Raw genomic sequence first — 7876 nt, forward strand, 5'->3', positions numbered from 1 at the left:
AAGTCTAAGCACTGACCTTGGCAAAGGTGGCCCTTCTTGGCAAGCATTCATCTCAGGTTCCAGAGAGAATTAAGGATTAGCGAGTGAGGCCAGGGCTGGAGTAAAGAGAAGAAACTTTGGTTCCAAGCGTCTTGGGCAGCACACTAGCCTCAGGTCTCCTATCTGGACTCTTTATTTTGGGGTTTCTGAGATTGTAGCTGAATCTAAGCCTACACTGATGCTAAGGCACAAATGAAAGAAATTATAGAGCACGATGCCTGCACAACTCAGTTATGTCATATTTTCAGAGCACTAGGTTTTTGTTAATTTATTTCTAAACTAATTTTAGTGAAGAATCCTAGTTAAGCATTAATCCTAATGCTGCCTAAGACTCCTGGTTTGTCTAGCACCTAGTGGTATTTCTTCAATTTGAAAATAATGTCACAGAGCTTAAAGCATCCGTCATTTTGATTCTGATATATTCTTTTATAATATATCTTATCATAATAACATAACTTCCTAACTAGCTTATGATTATAGAGGCTACCCTATTCTTACAAACTCACATTTATTTAATAAAGGCCAGATTATTCTAAAAAGTCATCAAAATATGTTACATATTTAATAAAAATTATATATATGCTGTTTTTCAGCCTTAAAATGTAAAAGGTTCAATCCATAAACCTTATAAGGTTTAATTCTGATGTATTTATGAAGCCAAGGGGTAGAACTTTGCAAAGGGTGATCATAAATACTCCAAATGCAGAGAGTGAAACTCTCCTCACACTAACAGCCAAAAACCATCATGAGAAATACAGATAAGATATCTTTCTAAGGCAAACACTCACAGGAGAATTCACGGCGTGCGTAGTGGCACCACAGAGCGAGTGCTATGGAAGGTGAGGCACTCCATACCCACATGCCATCTGACTGCAACCAAGAACAAGCACTGGGGCTCTGTCTGGTACCTCCTGTGCATTCTACTTGGGCCGTGAACCTTCATCACAAAAATTCTAGTTTAGTGCAAAGCTTGGGAGGTCCCTGTTTCCTGAAAATGTGCAAGAATTCAAAGAAAAGAAATTGACTCCTTTGGAGTAGAATCTATGATGATATGCTAACTAAATCAGGAAAGATTCTCCCTTGGTCCCGGAACACTTCTATTCTTGGAGGATATTCTGATGAAGTTGCATATGCTGTCATGGCATGCTGACTAACTGAAGAGTGATTTCCAGTTCCTTTGCTGATTAAAACTATCATGTGTTTAGGAAGTGAGACAAACAGAGGCTAAGGGCTCCACACACAGATTCTCACTTTGAGTGCATGCACATGAAACAGCAGAGCTCTTGGGTCCCCACCTAACTATTACCAATCACATCTGTGGGCCCACATAATTTGTTTTTGCTCTGCGGTATTCCGCAAGATTTCTGGACAACAGAATGGGTATATAAAAGAATGCATTTCAATGAAAAGAATCTTGAGTTTAATATCATCGATATTCACGTAAAATAAGTCTAAAGAGAAATTAAGCACTCTCCTCTTACTCAACCCTTAAGTCTCTCAGGATGTTCAAGCATCTTCGTGTGTGTGTGTGTGTGTGTGTGTGTGTGTGTGTGTGTGTGTGTGTGTGTGTGTGTGTGTTTGTGTGTTTGTGGTTTTCCGAGACAGGGTTTCTTTGTAGCTTTGGAGCCTGTCCTAGAATAGCTCTTATAGACCAGGCTGGCCTTGAACTCACAGAGATCCACCTGCCTCTGCCTCCCGAGTGCGGGGGATTAAAGGCGTGCACCCCCACTGCACAGCTCTCAAGCACCTCCTATTGTTCTCTCTTGCCTTGATAAACACCAAGAAACCCTCATCACCCAGAGGCCTACTTTCAGATGAATACCTTATTCATAGGTCCTAAGATTATAATCTTGAATTTTAAGTTATTTATTCTAAGAAAAGTAGGAAAAAGAGATTAATTTAGTCAAAGCATTAACTAGTAATGTGCTCAGAGAGCTTCCTACTGAAATTCTAGTAAAATGGAATGCATGACGCAAAGGAGAAAAAAGATTAGGGTATACTGTTACCTCTTTTTAAATAAACCCTCAGAGAAAGGAATCTTTGCTAATGGGAGATTTAGCAGTTATGGTACCTAATTCCTTCTGTATGAAACAGCAGTATGCCTAGGTCAAACCCCAAATTCTATACTCCGAAATGGCAAGCCATAGCTAACATTTTAAAGACAAGAATTCAGCAGAAGGGAGTTTTTAGAAAACAGCAGGTGAGCAGCTGTGGTTCTCACAGTTCTTCAGACATTCAAATTCAAGCCAGGATAGTGCCCAGCGGGTGGTGTGCAATTCTTCAGGGAGTAGCTCAGATTCCCAGGAGAAAGGTATTCACTGAAAATCCACTGAGCTAAGGCACTCAGGTCTGCTGCCACAGGTCTGCTTCAGGCCTGATGTATTGCCTTTGCTGCCCCTCCCACCGAGGGCTGGATTCTGACCGTCAGTGTGATCACCCCTTCAGTCTGAGTGGTATGTATCTGTAACGTAGTGTCAGAAGATGCTCACACCACAAATGGTACATACAAAAACTGAGACCCACAAGTGCAGGCAGGTGTCGCCCCAGGCTCCACCAGGCATCAACAGTAAAAGGTAAAATCACCGGGCACATTCCTAGTATTTCTCCCTCCAACTCTCGGGTTCTGATAATTGGTGAAAATACGATGACTTCACATAGTACATGGGAGAAGACAAGGCGTCTCAAAAACAGCCAGGGTCTTTACAGGCAGCCCGAGCTTAAATGGCGGCTATTTATTTTCTATGTGTTTGTGAGTGTGGCGTGTATACATATGCGTGTGTGTGTGTATGAGGAACTCACGTGGCTGCAGTGTGCATGTATATGAGCATGAGCACGTGTGGGTCTGAGGATGATGTCAGTGGTCTTCCTCTGTTGCTCTTCAGCTTATTCACCGAGGCAAGGTCTCTCAACAGAACCCAGAGCTCAGAAAAACTCCCAGTTTGTTTCAGAGGTTTCCTGTCTTTGCCTTCCTGGCGAGGAATCAGGTGGGCCACCACACTTGACCAGTATGTTAGGGAGTTCCGGGGATCCAAGCTCTGGTCTTCACAGGTGGCTGTTGTCCTTGCTGAGCCATCTCTCCAGCCCTAGAGGGTAGCTTTGTTATTTGTGTGGCTGTGGGCAATTCCGTGTCTTCTCTGAGCGAGCTATGGAGGCCTGTAGGGCTGAATGAGAGAGACACTAGGAGTCACAGGGACAGGAGACTCTCCAGGAAGACTCTGGCTTTGCTTTCTTGCTCATCAAGTTTCTTCCCCTATTGCTGGCTCAGTACAACCTGTAGATTCCTTGTTTCCTGAGGAAAATCACTGCTAAGGTGCAGTGGCCACATTTATTTTTTCATGTTAAAAAAGAGGTGATTTGATTCCAGTGTAAAACCCAACCATTTTAGTGTATTGAGCACATGTGTATATGTGTGTATGTGTGTTTGTGTGTGTGAGAGAGTCTGTGTGTGTCTGTGTGTAGAGCACTGAGTGTCTTCCTTGATTCCTCTCCACTTATGGAACCTGGAGTTTTTTAATTGGCTAAACTAGCTGGCTGACCTGCAAGACCCAGAGACCCAAATTCCCCCACCCCTCACTCACCACCACTCTCGGTTACAGAGAGCTTCTGTGTCCAATTTTTACCTTTTTTGTGCTGGAGATGAGACTGTCCTCATGTTTTCCAGGCAGGCATTTTACAGATTGAGCCACCTCCCTAGCCCCCCCAACGATTTTATTTCAAATGGACAAATTGAGTCACAGATCAGATTTGAAAGATGTCCAACATTATTTTGTTTCAACTTATGCTTAAGTGCCTCTTGACCTTCATTACATGACAGCAACATGAAATATGAATGAATCAAGTCTTAAAGTTCACCACATAGAACTTGTATCAAAAGAGCAGTCTTATGAAAATATTTAAATTACATATTTGATAACTTGAAAATGTTGCTCACATTAAGCAGATTTCCAAAAACTACAAACCAGTCTTAAAAAACAAAACCAAACAAAATATAAACAAAGCCTCACTCATATGTTTAAAGAAACAAAGGTCAATGTTGAAACTAACACTTCCAGTATCAATGTATAAATCTACTGATTTTAATGATCTCTGTACACATAACAGCTTTTTATTACAGTGTAGGCGCCAAGCAGCAGTGGAAGGCTTTCATTTTCCAGGCAAACTGCTCTTGCAGGCGGCAGCTGTACAGCACTCTACACCGTGACTTCCAAATACACACAACTGAAGAACTCAAACGGAAATGCTATCATCTATCTATTAAACTATCTACTAAAATGATGGAGGTAGGCAAACACTTTCAAAATCAAATCAAATTGTATAGACACATAAAGGTCACTAGGAAATAGAGGCAGACAGGAAGGACACAGTGTCCCAGGTAAGGTGCCACTTCTCAAAGCATAATCAGAAAGTGAAACTGGGCAACAACATTTCTTTCTAAATACACAAAACCAAACAAGGCAATAAGGACACCAGGAAGGCAGCCAGGGAGATTGCTGGTGGGACGGTATGGAAGGATCGTGCCGTGTAACCCTGGCAACCTCAGCTGCATCCCAGGACACATGTGAAGGTGTAAGGAGAAACGACTCCACAGAGCTGTCCTCTGACCTTTCACATGCTGCGGCATGCACGCCCCCACACGTCAGGCACAATACAATAGTAATAAAAAGCTTTTAAAGAGTTTATACATATTAACTGAAATTGGTATTATAGTTAATGAAATTGGTATTATAGTTAGTTATATTTCCTAACCAATTTTATTGCTTATAAATTATCAATACAGCCAGGTGGTACTGGTACATGCCTTTAATCCCAGGCAGGGGCAGGCCTGGTCTACAGAGCTAGTTCCAGGCCAGCCAGGGCCACAGAGAGAAACCTGCCTCATAGAACAACAACAACAAAAAATTATCAGTACAATTTTCTGTGGTTAAAGGTACCACAAAAAAAGTAATCTTGACAGTTAATCCTAAAGGGCTAGTTTCTGAACTGGTCTGAAACACCGACTAACAAGTCTGAAGAGGAGCTTCTGCACCCTGGTGCACATACCCTTTTAAAGGTCTTTTGAATGCTTGAAAGGATGTCAGCAAGGTTGCTACTTGCAAAGTTAAATATGCCAATTTTTTTGTGAGATTTTAAGGATTTGTTTTTTTTTAATATGCCAAATTTAAACAAAATTTTAAAAGGTTTTTCAGACACGGGCAAACATGGGCTTTGGGCTCAATAAACGTGCTGGTGCCACCCTACCAAACTCACCGAGTCTCTATATTATCTTGATCAAGAGTGTTTTAACTTAGCTCCTAGCCCAAATAGTGCCATGGTTTAGATGTCACATGATTACATAATTACTTTAAAACTATTGTGAGGGAAAGGCCTGGTCCACAGCTGGTGGTGCTAGCGAGAGGTGCGCTAATGTCAGGCTAGATGAACCTACTGATGAGCCCACATCTGACTGGGCTAAGTGGGGGTGGAAGCTAGTCTGCAGGTGCTGCCGTGCCCTCTGCTTTCCCCCGAGTCCCTCTCTGCTTCCATGAGGTATGCAGCCTGCTTCACATGTCCCTACTGTCACCTGATCGGAACCTCTAAAACCAGGAGCGAAAACAGCCTTTTCTTCCTTTAAGTTGTTTGCTCAGGGATTCTGCCAAGGGGACAAAAAGCTGATTAACAGACTGGTCAACATAGGGGCAGTTGGTCAGAGGAGCTAAATCCAGATTAACCTGTATCAGGATGAAATCCGTGTTGGCTGGCCACTTTCTCATCTGATCTGGGGCCTCAGTTGCAGCTCTTGGCTGACATTCCTGTTTTCTGACTGTAGATCAGAGTCCACTCCCCAGCTAAAGGCCAGTGTCAGGGCCTAGTCTGTAAGCCTCACCCCATCCTGGCAGCATAGAGACAGCCTCACAGCAGAGCCCTCCAGTCCTCCAATATGTCTGACTCCTCTGTGAACTGCCAGAGCACAGATTGACTTTGAAAAGACCTGTTGAGTAAGCTGGGCCAGTCTTCCCCCAGGGCACTGGCTGTCCACACTCTCTGGAGAACCCAGGTCCTAGGTTGCCGGGTTTGAGAAGGCCATGCAGTGAAGACTGACCCTCTGAAATAAGATGAGCATCTTCATGAAAGGAGCCCCAAAGCTCTCGCTTTTTCCTGGCACTTGAGGCTACAAGGAGAGGTCAGCACTCTGCAGTGAGAACTCCTTGCCCAACCCAGCCATGCTGGTCACCTGATTTCACATTTCTAGTCTCCAGAGCAACGAGATGTAAATTCCCACTAACACAAGCCACCTAGTCTACGGCATTTTGTTATACAGCCCAAACTAAGGTACCCTTTAACTTAAAGGCTAGAAGACACTACCTGTTTTAAAGTAAATTAATTAATGATCCTAATTACATCTATACAATCTCATTTCTATATATATATAATATAGTGTTGATAACACCCAGTGACTAAGAGCAAGGGACAGTCTCAGAAGTCTGCTTATCATGGATGTTAAATCATAGGGAAAGCGAGTTGTTCAAACAAGGCAGATACAGAATTTAATGAGTATTATGGGTACAACTTTATGTTTACAAGGTAATTTTCAAAGTGACTCCATGCATATAAATCAATCAAAATCAATTACTACTCTGAGACATGATATGCAAACACTGCTCCTCTGCCTGAGGGGAGACTAAGAGCTGAGAACGAGGGTGACAGCTTCATTAGCATTGCAACCAGGCCAAGAGGATGTGCTTCACTCCCCTGCAAGACAAATGTGGTCTTGACATCAGATAAATTTAATTGAGAGATGGATGCAGCCCAAACCAATTAGTTTATATTTAAGAATAAAATCTGGAGTGATTTTTTTTAACAATTTCACTTGGCTTTTTAAAAGCTAACTATGAAAGTTTTGAATAGTTTTAGAATTATTACTGTCCACATCATGGTTAGGTTGTAAGGCTTCCTCGCTTTGCTCTTGTGACTAGTTTTCATCCCTTTCAAGAAGAAGGAAGCCACAGGAGGGCCTGGGGATCGGAAGTGGGGGGCATGCTAGGCTTGGAGAATGTTTTAAATCCTGAAAGTACCAGGCATTGACACTGTTGGAAATAAACAATATCAACTCACACCCACCGCTGTCTCCTGGGTTGTATCCAGTGTCTAAGCTACCTCAAGAAACTATTCATTGGAATCTACATTCTAGATTCTTAACTGCCACCCTAGCTGGAATCAAACCCCCAACCTTGGGAAGGGGTTCAGATTTCCCCCTGTGGCATTCATCTACACCATAGCTTCCGGGTTAAAAAAGAACATAAGAACATTTTCAGCAGTTGGGAAGATGGCTCTGTAAATTGCTTGACTCAGTAAGCATGAGTAGCTGGGGTCAATCCCAGGAATCCACTTTCTAGCTGTAAAAAGTTGCATGTGCTTGTAATTCCAGCACTGGGGAGACCAGAACAGGTGGCTCCCTGGGGCACACTGGCCAGCCAGAGCAGCCTACTGGGCAAGCTCCATGCTAAGGAGATGCCTGTCTAAAACCCAAATAAGGCTGGAGAGATGGCTTATCCTAGTGCCAAGTCTTAGCATCCATGTAAAAGGCCTGGAGGCTTGTCTGTATGTCCAGCACTCAGGAAACAGACATGCTACCCCTGGAGCAAGCTGGCTAGCTAGACTCGCTGTGTTGATGAGTCTGGCTTCTCTTAGGAGATCTTGCCTCAGTGACTAAGAGAATCACTGAGGAAGACTCCTGTCAGCCAATGGCTTACACACACACACATGCACACCTCACCACACACATACACGATGCAAAGAATCCAAGGCACACACACATGTGCATGCACACACACACGCACACCTCACCACACACATACAC

The 7876-nt window shown here is 43.2% G+C and overlaps 1 protein-coding gene across 2 annotated transcripts in view; it reads right to left on the reverse strand.

The window, feature by feature from the left end:
- The window catches only part of Garem1 (GRB2 associated regulator of MAPK1 subtype 1), a 173722-nt gene that overhangs the window by 123312 nt on the left and 42534 nt on the right, over positions 1-7876 (reverse strand). The window lies entirely within an intron of this gene.

Source organism: Microtus ochrogaster, chromosome 18 (assembly GCF_000317375.1).
Source record: "Microtus ochrogaster isolate Prairie Vole_2 chromosome 18, MicOch1.0, whole genome shotgun sequence".
In the NCBI taxonomy this organism is placed as follows: Eukaryota; Metazoa; Chordata; class Mammalia; order Rodentia; family Cricetidae; genus Microtus; species Microtus ochrogaster.